Raw genomic sequence first — 13,492 nt, 5'->3', positions numbered from 1 at the left:
GCAGAGTTGGACCCCAAGGTTGAGGGGCTTTCACCCAGCCCCTAGAGCCTGGCACTTTGAACTTGGACTTAAAGCCTCCAAACTGTAAGAATAAACTCCTGTTTGTTAAGGCCATCCCATCTGTGGTATATTCTTGTCAGAGTGGCACTAGGTAAGCAGAACAGCAGCTTTAATTATTCCAAAAAATATTGAATTCTATCCTTGTGCTATATGAAGATAGGCTTTAAAGAGAATTATAACAGTAAGCCATTCAAACTATCCGGTTGCAGGATGAATTAATACTATCATTGATACTGAAATTATCTGAGTTTCAAATCTGAGTCAGTTTAACTCCAAAGTCTGCTCTTGACCATAACAGAGAATACCCTCATTGGTTGATGGGTGGTTGGGTGCTTTAACTCCGGGTTAACAGGTTTAGTTTCTGAACCATACTCATCTTCATTTTTATTGCTATTTTACTCTTTAGTATAACTTGAAAGATACCACAATGAAGCTTGAATTATTCAGTTGGTCATTCAGGTGCACAGAAGGGTCTCAAGCATGCTCCTATACCTACTGTGCAGACTCACCAGGTGTCAGGAAAGGAAGATGTGACGCCAGAGGAAACATCTCAATAGGAAAAGTTTCTAACAGTGCCCAGCACTGGAAGCTTTGGCTTGAACTGAATACAGACTGACTGGGAAATGCATCCAAAGCTTACAAGTCATGGGGAGGGGCAGAACCTTGATGTAGGCATTAGCAAATTTAAAGATAAATCTAAAAAATGTACCTGACATTACCAAGAATGACTGAGTTATAAAGGGAAAGGAAACTTCCCTAACATGTCAATAATTAAAAAAAAAAAAAATTGATTAGGCTAGAGAAGAAACTGTTCTCTCTCTCTGGAAAATACCACATAACTCCTGTCATATAATAAGATGATCGAAGAGTTTTAAGATACAAAGTTAGAAAAAAAGGATTACAGAGGTGGTCAGGAATATAATTAACACAAATCTGTTATTTTTCTGGATTTTTGTGATGGTTGCATTATTTGTTACTTTCTTAAATTCTGTAATTTTCCGTGATTTCTTTTCTCATTCTGAACAATTACTCATTTTAACTTAAGTGTGTATCTGTAATTTTGAATTATTTTCAACCCCACAAAACCTTAATATACCCTTGTAGGGTAATCTAAATCGAAGAAATTATTAGGGTCAAGGGATATACTTGTCATTGAAATTAAAGCTGCTCTATATGACAGAGCTGTGACCCTCTAAAGAAAAACAAAATTAATAGGTAAGAAGAATGACATTGCCTTATTTTAATTTTTGCCAACTTCAAGCTTAATAGAAATTTTAAATTATTTCCACATTACATCAACAGATACAAATGCAATAACCATTAGCGAGACAGAATGTGTAAAGACTTGGTCATGAGCACTACCAGCCTTTTGCAATAGTCAAGGTCATTTATCTATGTACCAGTGCACAAAACCTTCCTATATATTTTCCTAAAGGGCAGAGACTACACTTCAATACATATACTTACATATGTTTAACAAAAGTGTGTGTGAAAATTCCACTGAAATTTGTTTCAAGTATTATTTTTAGGGCAATTTTTCAAACTCTCTCGGTTGCTACGTTGTTTTTGTTGTTGGTAATTTGTGAGTAGTATTTTCATGGACAGTGTACTTGACTGGAAAAAAAGAAAAAGTCAAAGTATGTCATGAAATATAAACCAAATTTCACTCGTAAAGTCATACACTGTGTGATTCTAAGTAGAAACATATCCTACAGATGAATTTAACTTCTTAGCAATATTCCTAGGAAGGATTTGCCTTCATAAATGCTTATTATAGTAATCCTTTGAACTTAAATGTTTAATTAACTTTGAAATCCACAATGTAAATTTGAAATATGTTGCTCTTAGAAATCATGTCACAGTTAAGAGGTTGGAATAAACTACTAATAAGAAAGATTCTCTTTTAAGATTTTATTTTATGGCTATAAATCTATTTCAATAGATAATCATTAATTACAAAACAAAGAAACACAAATGCTGAATGATGAGTTCCCAGATGCAGATGTGTGTTTCAAGCAGAAGGTCTCAACTTTTCTATGGCAGAAACAGAAATTGAAATGGGTCTCTCTTCATCTGGAGCAAAGAAGAATGAAGAAAACCAAAGATGTGTGGAAACAATTAGTGCAAGGGACTGGTAGACCCTGCGATCCTCAGTCTGAAATTGAAACATTTCAATTTCACACAATTTCTTTTTTAAAATACAGTGTTCCAAATGATACTTTCCTACAATCACTTATGATCCTTATAAATTATTTATAGGCTTCAGTGCAAGAAGCCCCTGGCCTCAATTTTCAGGAAAACCGCTCAGCCTTGGATTAGAATCATCTCCCCAGCAATTTACTCGAGATTTACCAATATGGTTCACTTGAACTTGGAAAGAGACATTTCCTCATCTTTATTTTGTTCTTCCCATTGTGTTTAAATAAGTGTTAGATGTGAAACCGAGAAAAAGTACAAAATACGTAAAGTAGGAAAAAGATTTCTATAACTTTAAATTAAAAGGGCTTTGTTCCACATTGTACAAACAGCAGTAATGACAATATAATGAGAATTAACCACTAAACAAAACAAATAAACAATGAATGTTAATTAAATTTTATATTTACTAAAAACAGATTAAATAGTGAGGTTCAATGACAGTCAAAAGAAGGGTCAATTAAAGTGGAATGAATGATCCTTCAAAATTCTAAAATATCAATCATCAAACAAAATAATCTACAAAATGCTTTCCAAGAAATACTTCTAGCTATATTTTGGCAGTAATAAATGGCAGTGCTAGTTTCGACTGATTCCATCTAAAGCACTCAGCTCAGCAAAGGAGAAAATCCACATCTACATGCTAGATACTGATTCAAATACATACTTTTCACTGTCAATGTAATTATGATTGTTTTGCTAATTCATCAACAGGAGAGATGGAAATACTTTGAAAAAGCAGCACTAATACATGTCCTGACTGTGAGTGGCAGTGTTGATTACATGAAGTTTTTATCCTGTCAGCAGGTTCAAGACGATTATCTTTAAGTTTAATTCCAGGAATGCTCAGCCCATATGCACACACATACATTCTGTGCCCAGGAAGATCACAAGAAACAGACTAAGCAGCAGGAAAAGCAAAGGAAGGAGAAAGAACACAGGACCGGGAGTTCTCATCCCAGCTCATTCCGTCTCCTACATCATCCAGCTCTTATTCCCATAATTAGTAATACATTCATGGCAGAGCTATTTAAAATGGATGCATTTGACCTATGGTGTTGGTAAAGAACACAGAATATCCCATGGACTGTCAAAAGAACAAACTAATCTATCTTGGAAGAAGTATAGCCAGAATGCTCCTTAGAAGTGAGGATGGAGAAATTTTGTCTTACATTGTTACAGTGAAGGTAGGCTGGTGGTCAGTCCCTGAAGTGGAACATCGGGTTCGGTAAAGTAGGGGGTCAGTGAAGAACAAGATTCTCAACAAGATGGACTCATATAGTGGCTGCAGCAAGAGGCTCAAACATATCAATGATTGTGAAGACAGCACAGAACTGGACAGTTACTTGTTCTGTTATACATAAGGTAGCTATGAGTTGGAACTGACTAAATGGCACCTAACAATACTCAGCAGTCAAACTTACTTTTTTTTTTCTTTTTAAATTTTTATTGTGATTTGGTTGAAAGTTTACTGAGCAATTTCATTTTCCATACAGCAGTTCATATGCATTTTGTCTCATGACATTGACTGCAATTTCCCACAGTGTGATAGTTCTTTTCCCACTTCTTCCTCATGGCTACCTCTTCCCTTTGTTCTCCTGCCCCCCGAGGGGTCTCCCTGTGTATACACTGCCTTTCTGTTCTCCCATGATTGATCTCTCCATGGAGTGTATCTACCTGATGTAAATGTTCAGCCCATATGCTCACCTTTGTTTGGCTGGAAGCCACAGGAGTAGATTCAATTCCAGACCTGAAGGGTAGCAAGGGGCCATAGTCTCAGGGGTTTCATCAGGCTCTGTCAGACCAGCAAATTGGGTCTCTTTTTTTTTTTTTTCAATAATTTTGAGTTTTGCTCCACCTTGTTCTCCCACTCTCTCTAGGATTTCCTACACAGATTCAACTCAGAGTGGTTGACAGTGGTAGCCAGGCACCATCTATTTCTTCTGGTCTCATGGTCATAAAGACTGAGGATCGCATAGTCTACCAGTCCCTTGGACTAACTGTTTCCGCACATCTATGGTTTTCTGCATTCTTCTTTGCTCTGGATGAAGAGAGACCCACCATTGCATCTAGATGGCTGCTTGCAAGCTTTTAAGATTCCAGTCATTACTTACCAAAGTAGGATGTGGAACAATGATTTTGTGTATATGTTATGCCAACTGAGCTTGATGTCCCCTCACACCATGACCCTGAGCCCACAGGTCCAACTACTCACTCCCCCTGGGTAGCTGGCTGTGGCCAAGAAATCACCACAACCTTGTTCCTTTGTCAGCTCTACTATATACCTGGACATTCTTATAAAACATATAAAAGCACATGTAGAAACACCATCTGCCAACCCTATACATGGTCATGGGCACACTCCCCCATGCATAGACATACCTGATCGTTCAGTCTGTCCACCCATCTATCCACCCATATATCAGTGTTTGCCATCATGGATAAGCAGTACTGCACGTGCAAAAGGGTCCCTCTTTGCTGTCTGTATCGCTCATGTACCGCTCTATGTCTTCCTCTTCCTCAATGCCACTGTGTCAGACTTACTCTTTACATAGCCCTACAAGAACACTGCAAAACTATTTTTAGCATGCAAATTTTTAAGTTGACATTTAAAATTCTCCATTAGTATTGTTTAAAAAAATTATCCAAAATTTGGAAATGAGGCAAAATAAAATATGTAGCATATTCTTATCAAGTATAGACTGGGAGATCATTTAACTGGATCTTGCATAATTATTTCATTATTTAGAGAAGGTACCTGTGTGGGTCTTTCTATTTCCTATTAAGGCAAGGCTCAAACTCTGGAAAGTTGCATGCTAATTTTCTGATGAAAAGATAACTCCAAAGGTTAGGATTCTATTGCTCTATTGCAAATTATCTGAATTTTAGCTTTTTTGCTACAATGACTGCTGATGATACTAGAGATGTATCAGTTACCTACTTCTTAGCTCTATCTGTGAAACACAAGTAGTTAATTCAGTTTATAGTTAATATAGGCCATTTAGGCTTAATAAAAGCAGTAGTGACAGAAATGTTCAACTGCTGAAGGTAACAGAACATGTTTTCATATATATCAAGGGAAAAAACAAAAAAGAAAGTAGTTTTCAAAGTGAAGTGTCTGGTTACTTCACAATATGAAAAGGTACAGTGAAGGAAAAACCAGAGTCTGTGAGGCAAGTTACACAGGATGGATGAAAGTAAACTTGATGTGATGTGGTTTGATAATACAAGTAGTCCCCAACTTGAGTTGGAGCTCCATTCTGGGGACCCTAGTAAGCCCATTTCATAAATTCAATACCTTTTTTTTTATTTTTTTAGTTTTCATTAATACTGTCTTTTATTATCAATTTCTTTATAAATCTGGTCTTTGAACATCTGTGAGTGAACATTACACACTGCAACACTGTATATACTACATGTTACTAACGATAAGATGTACAAACAACAAAAACCAGATGGTCTTAAGCGCAGTTTGTCCTAATTCAAATACATCTTGAATCTGAGAGTACCTCCACCAGCAAATAATGATTCAAAAATGTAAAAATGTGTTTGTATTTTGGCAAGATGATAGAGTAATTCGCAAAATAATGTAAAATAAAAGGGAACTTATGAATGCTCTGCTCCCTTAAATTAATGCAAAAACTTTAAATCTGTGAAAATGATAAATTATCTTGGAGCATTTAGTCTGCTTGCAGTAAAGGTTAGTAAAAGGTCATGTTTTAACTTCTGTTTTTCACCAGAGTAAGTTTCTACGATTTGTGCTCTTTTTAACATGCCCATGATTCTGAAAGATCTCATCAGTTACAATTACGACACTCCTTCTATATGTACTTGAAAATGTGAATTGTCATTTGGCCCATGGAAGCAGCAGTCAAGAAACCAAAATACATATTGTATTGGGTAAATCAGCTGCAAAACATCTCTTTAAAGTTTAAAAAGCAAAAATGTCCCCTTGAGGACTAAGGTGCACCTCACCCAAGCCATGGCATTTTCAATCACCCCATATGCATGCAAAACCTGGAAAATGAATAAGGAAGACTGAAGAAAAATTGATGTACTTCAATCATGGTGATGGAGAAGAACACTGAATACACACCATGGATGGCTAGAAGCACTAACAAACATGTCTTGGAAGAAATACAGTCAGAACGCGCCTCCAAAGCAAGATGGCAAGACTTTGTCTCACATACTTTGGACATGTTACCACAGGGAACGAGTTCTTGGAAAGAGACATCATGCTTGCTAAAGTAGAGGTCAGTGGGAAAAAAAAAGAACGAACCTTCAATGAGATGGATTGGCATCATGGCTGCAACAATGGGCTCAAGTACAGCAACGATGGTGAGGATGGCACAGGAACAGGCAGTGTTTGGTTGTTGTACAGAGTTGCTGAGTCAGAGCTGACTCCAGCACACTTAACAACAACGACACGGACATTTTGACTAACAAGTAGCCAAGCTACTATATCTCAGGCACCTTGATCCTATCAATCACCTGCTCTAATCTCCTCGGCTAACTTTTTTGATTTTGCTTTCCCAAGATCAGATTCTAACTGTAGGGGGTGGTGGAAGGGACAGTACTCAGAGCATCCCAAATAGCCAAAATACACTGTGCTACTCAAAAGCTGTGTTGGTTGTTGTTGTTGTTGTTATGTGCCATCAAGTCAAACCCGACTCACAGTGACCCCTCCTTGGGTTTCCGAGGCGGTATCACTATGGAAGTAGATTGCCCCACCTTCCTTCTGAGGAATGGCTGGTGGGTTTGAACCGCCAGCCTTCTGGCTAGCAGTCAAGTGCCTTAGCCACCATGCTAGTTGAGCTCCCTCAAAAGCTGTACTCTTATAAAAAATATACAAAAAACTTTAAAAACAGGAAAATGTAGGAAGCATAAAGGTTCTAGGTGCTTTGGTAAGTCAAGAAAGATACAGCCAAGAAAACAAATGTCTGCCTTACCTCTTTCCTTGGTTTCCTGAAGGTTTAAAGTCTGTGAGGAAATGCCCCATGGTGCTATATGGGATATGTGATAATCATGCTTTTCTAAACGGGCTTGCTTTAGGAAGAGTACATAAGTACCCATGAACATCGAGAATCTGGACATCAATTCCCTTAAAACTGTGTCTCCGTGCAAATCACTTGGAAAGATGTCATGAATTCTAGGCAAACTACAGTTTGAAAGTCTCCTGATATGAAAGTTCCATTCTGCACTTTCAATGTTTTTTTCTGGCAATCGGGGCTCTAAGACATGGTAAAATCAATCTAGAGAAGGCTCCTTTAAGGAGCATAACAGTAATGCTGTATACTAGTACAACAAAAGCTTCTCATTTAACAGTCAAACCATAACTTATTTCCAGCTCACCAACTGACTATCAGGACAAAACTGACTGCCATTGAGTCAGTTCTGACTGAGCAACCCTACAGGGCAGAGAAGAACTGCCCCACAGGGTTTCCAAGGTTTGTGGAAGCAGACTGCCTCATCTTTCTCCCGTGAGGCAGCTGGTGAGTTCAAATCACCGACCTTATGGTTAGCAGCCCAATGCTTTAACCACAGTACCACCAGAGTTCTTTGACTATCAGGACAGGTACTCAAATCATCAGGGCTGTTACTCAAAACAGTAGTGAACTATAACAAATTCCTGACCCACTGGAAGGCTACAAAAATATTGCCAAACTTGAGATATACAAAAGAAAAGTCTTTGTACAGTACTTTTAAGAATGGTCTAGTTGCAATGGACACAAACAAAGCTTAACGAATCTATCAGGACCTTTTCTAGCACTGTATTTTCGTAAACAAAATCTCCAGGTTCAGAAAATCCTCTTCTAATCAACTGCAGTAACAGATCCTCACCTTAAGGAAAAAAACAAAACAATGCCATCAAGTCGATTCCGACTCACAGTCACCCTACACGGCAAAGCAGAACTACCCCATATCCTTTACAAGGCTGTACATCTTTACAGAAGCAGACTGCCACATCTTCTGCCCACAGAACAGCTGGTGGGTTTGAACCACTGACCTTTATTTTAGCAGCCAAATGCTTTAACCACGGTGCCCCCAGAGCTCTTCTCAAGATGCTATCCAGGAGTGGATGTATTAAATCATCTCTATGCTTGGATGAGTGAAATAACTAAAGAACTGGGTGAGAATTTATGTTACATGTAAATATAGATGTTTTCATTCTACACAGGGTTACAGAGAGCACTTCAAGGGGCTAATATATTTGGTTCATTTCCAAAATTGATTTGAGTACCTGCAGTGAGCCAGGCACTATGCTAAGCCCTGCTCTCCTGTGGTTTATAGTCTTAATTTGAATAACATGGTCATATAAAGGTCTTATTAGAAAAGGATATATTTCAAGTTTGTAGGCTAGATGGTCATCAGTCTAGTAAGAGAAGACAAAATGAACGTACAACAGAGGGACATAACGGATGGAGCAAGATCTCAGAGGAGGCTGAAAAAGAACAAAGTGCATAAATGTAAAGGATGAACTTTGAAATTCTAAACTACATGGTGATATGCATCACCAATATAATCCAGATCACAATGCAATCGATGTGTTCTGTTTCTCAAAGTTGATTAAAAGATTGTGCAATGTCTGTTTGAGACTAATTGAGATTAGACCTTATAAATACATACACTGTTTAAATTTACACAAACAGTATTATGTGTGCTTGATTAATTCAATAGCATTGGCACATAATAGAGTGGTAACAAAAATTATTACCTAGAGCTGCACTTTCCAATATGGTAGCCATTATTCAAATTAAATCAATTTTAACTTAATTTAAACTCATTTTTATTAAACATAAAATTTATAATTAATTTAAAATTCCATTTCTCAGTTGCACTTGCCACATTTCAAGTGCTCGATAGCCACATGTGGCTTGTGGCCACAATATTGCACAGCAGAGATCCGAGAACATTGTCCCTCATCAAAGGGACTTCTACGGAACAGTGCAGACACAGAGAACATTAAAACACTGAAATTTAGAAGGCTGCTGACCACAAGGTTGGCAGTTTTAATCTACCACATAGCTCTGCTAGAGAAAGACCTGGAAATCAGCTCCTGTAAAGATTACAACCTAGAAAACCCTATAGGGCAGTTCTACTCTGTCACATAGAGTCACTATGAGTTTAAATTGATTCAATGGCACTTCGTAACATAACGATCTAGTCACAGATGGAGTCCTGAGGTTGTACAAATAGTTAACATGCTTGGCTGCTCACTGAAAGGTTGCAGGCTTCCCCATGGGTCCCTCCAAGGAAAGGGTTGCCATTCTACTTCCAAAAACTCCAACCAAAACTCATTATGTTGAGATGATTCCGACTCATCATCAGCCATAGAAAACTGATGGAGTTGTACACTGACAAACACGAGATTGCTGGGAGTCAGAATCAACAAAGTTGACTGATTCACACTTTGTTGATTCTGACTCAGGGTGATCCCATGTTTGTTTTAACTGGTGGAAATCTAACTATGAATTCTTTTTTGTTAGGATGACTACCAGATTCAGCTTAATAATCAACAGCAACAATTGTCTTGTTATCAAAGTTATTCACTTAAAATGGTGTCACTGGCAGAGCATACAGTAAGAAATAATGTAAGGTAAGAGGCTCTCTGCAAAGACTATCTACAAGGAGCACTCAGGGCCGAGCACACTATCAGGTTAAATCTGGCTGAAATGGAAATGTATAAAAGACTCAAGCACAAGCACTTTGTGGGTCATTTAGTTTATACTGATAATGCTGTAATGAACACAATTTGAGTCTATTTTTCTATAACCGGCAGATGCTTGAACTAGCAGGTAACATAAAAAAAAAAAAAAAAAAAAAACAAAACAGAAAAGCACTAGTATTATAATCTTTCAACATCATAAATGTAATCTGCCTTCTCTTTACCATTATTTTCCAATAAAGCACTTCTTGAATTTGCACCAAGGCAGAAAAGTTAGAAATGGAGTTAATTTTGAAAGAGAGATGGAGAGGGAGATGCAAAGACAGAGAGAATATGCCTAAATTAGGAATAAAAAACAATGAAACCACAATTATAAATTATAAATTCAGGCCTTACTCAGTAGAAGCCAGTAAGCTATCCGCTAAAGACACAACATTAGTCCTGGTGTATTAGAAAAGGAATCTCAGATTGTCCAGTCTTAGATTTTATGGCAAAAAACCAGAATATGTGTTTCTACTAGTAATAAATTAGTCACATAAAGATTAATTGCAAAATTGACCTCTGAAACACTGCCCAGTAGCCCAATTTTGAACAATAACTCAAACTTGGTCTTCTACCAAAGACTTTTTAGAAAAAGGAATCTAAATGGTTTAATTCATAGGAAAGACAAACTAGTGTGGAGTTTCCATTTATGATTCTTTTTCCAGCTACTACCTACCCTCCAATGTGTTGATATTATTTGTTTTCCCAAACTCTCTAGCACCTTTTGGGAATAGTACAAAAACTAGGATTTTGTATTCAAGTGTTTTGGGGGATATCCTGTTTCATAATAAAGCGAGAAGACTGACACAGTGCCTGGAATGATGGGCTCAAGAATAGCAAATATTCTGACGATGGTGCAGGCGATGTTTCATTCTGTCGTATGTAGGGTCGCTATGAGTTGGAGCTGACTCACAGCACCAAACAACAACAACATCATTACAGGTGGGTTCAAGAGTTTGGCAGGAAGAAAATATCAATTATATAAATGATAGAAATTCATACCTCACCCATTTGTTCCATTATGATTTTAAGTTTCTTATTAATTTTTAGCAGGCATTTGAATCTTTATTCTCTTATCTCCCATGGAAACGTGTGCTCTGCATAAGAATGGCATCATTCAGGTTAAGTACATTGCGACCTATTTTTCAGATATGCAAAATTATATCTAATGTAGAAGGTGAAATAATTTAACTCCAAATGTGTGAGGCTTTGTTAAAATGACAAAAAATTATGCATGTTTAAAGATCATGACATTTCTGACAATTTAGGCAATAACGCATTCAGTTTTGCCAACATCTTTCATACTGAGTTCTTATATACAAAAATTAAAATGGAAGAAAAATTCAATGGCTGGCTTGTAACAAGGAGAATAAAAGAACAGTTAATAATTCCACTCACTTCCTTCACTTAGTTTCTAATGCACTAATGGCAGGTTCGTAATAAAATTGAAACTAAGTGAGGTAAGGTTTCTCTCACCAGCCAATTATATTGGAAACGGTCTTGAGGAGAAAAGCCAACCAAAAAAAAGTGCAGTTAATAGATGAGGTGATATTTACCTGCTTAAAGGCTCGAGTTAATTAAGCATTAATAAAAAGAAACCGTTCTGATATTTTATTTCAGCTGACATTAACTACTCTGAGCTAACAGGGTTTAGATAAACTGCTCTGTCTACATAAAAATCAAATGGTCACTGTTATCCACTCTCAGTGTGTCAGAATCTAACACCCAAAAGACACCCGGATTTAGAACCTTCCTATTCCTTTACGAGGAAATGGGAGCTATTTGATTTCAAGGTGTCTCAGATTTCAATGGATAGGTAAAATTAGAAAGATCGAAGCATAATTAATTACTTGTGGACAGATCCCCAAATGGACAGTTGTAAGCGTGCCTGTTCTCCTTCTTGTTCATCTGCTCTCTGCTTTCAGCATCAGGAAGCAAGCAGACAACATACGAACAAATATGGCCTTTACTTGGAAAGGTAAACTCAGGCCTAACATTGAATTTTAAGCTGGGAAAGTCAGGTGAGCAGAAGTTGTTACACTGATTTTTCCCCCTAACTGCAAGTCTAATGTGTGTTTATTTCTAATAGGAAATTAATTACAATAATAACTAATACATAGTGAGCCCTTTACATCAAGTCCTGCAGTAAAGTGAGCTTTCACACACAGTACCTCTCTCAGTCCTCGTAAGGTTAAATAAGTTTCATATCAGCCACTTCTCGGAAGGAAGGTTGGGCAATCTACCTCCATAGTGATACTGCCTCAGAAACCCACGGAGGGGTCGCAATGAGTCGTGTCCGACTCGACAGCACGTAACAACAACAACAACATAGCCAGCAAGGGAGGTATCAGGATAAGAACCAAGGAAGTCTGCCTCCACAATATAAAAGCAAAACTGACTTTCACTTTAAAATAATAAAACAGATTCCAACATTCTTGACCTTTTCAATATTCCTCTGCGTCATTCTTGAGATATTACAAATTTCACTGACCATTACTAATCTGGCTAATATCCCCAGAATGCCGCTAGAAATCCTAGGGGAACAAATGATAGTTTAAAAACAAAACCCCAAACTAACCCAGTGGATAAAATGTTTTAGCTTAGTGGGTATATCTTTAACTCTTTTGACTCTTAGAAAAGTCATAAAAGTCACCTAGAGGCTTTAAATAGAGTGCCACTCAATTGCAGAGACAGTGTAATACATAAAGTGATGGCGTGTGCTCTTCATTTCTTTATTTATGATTCTTGTAGAAACAAAATGGGATTTAGGAAGATTAGAATCATTAACACTGAGAAATTAAATATTATGAATACAAATCAATACACAAAACAATGAGAATGAAAAATCTCATGACATGAACTGGAGTTAAGAATAGTATCTATAGCTACAATTTAACCATCAAGGAAGTGATTGCTATGGACTAGGAAGGATATGAGGAACTGAGCCAGGCAGCACAGGGCATAAGAAAGGAAATGGATGTGGAAGTCTGGCAAAAAGAAGACACACTGGCTGACTGGCTGTATGGAAGGAATGACCTGGGAATAAATGACAACTGAGGTTTCTAGACGAGAAAATTCTGGACTGGAATATGTGAGAGTGACAATAGTTATGGAGGTCAAACAAATAGGTAACAACTAAGATTAGAATTTCAAAACGTATGCAAAGTTCAGCTGTGGCTTCAAATAAGCTGATGTGAGTACTTTCTAAAAATAACAATTGTATATATAATATGGAGGTTCAAATTGACATATGCAATATATTTGCATTGTTAAAACTGCCCTATACTTCCATAATTATTACATGGCACGTTCTGGAAATTGGTGAAGAAGAGATGCCCCAGCATTTACCTTATTACTAAAGAAAGTGCATTGTTAGACAGGGTATTCAACATATTCACGCAATCAACAACTATGACTACCTCCTACCTTCTCCAAATATGAGCTAAAGGGTCACTTTGCAGAAATATTTTATGTAAGATCAGCCCTTTTTCCACCTCATTCCTGTGAGAAGGAGTAGAATCATTCACA

General features: G+C 37.3%; 1 protein-coding gene across 1 annotated transcript in view; it reads right to left on the bottom strand.

Annotated features, from left to right (window-relative positions):
- The window catches only part of TRPS1 (transcriptional repressor GATA binding 1), a 243,588-nt gene that overhangs the window by 119,754 nt on the left and 110,342 nt on the right, over nucleotides 1–13,492 (bottom strand). The window lies entirely within an intron of this gene.

The sequence above is a fragment of the Orycteropus afer genome, unplaced genomic scaffold, assembly GCF_000298275.1.
Source record: "Orycteropus afer afer isolate SDZICR_OR568_19922 unplaced genomic scaffold, OryAfe1.0 scaffold00173, whole genome shotgun sequence".
Lineage (NCBI taxonomy): Eukaryota > Metazoa > Chordata > Mammalia > Tubulidentata > Orycteropodidae > Orycteropus > Orycteropus afer.
The sequence above is the reverse complement of the archived record's forward strand: the minus strand, read 5'-3'. Positions and strand labels throughout refer to the sequence as shown.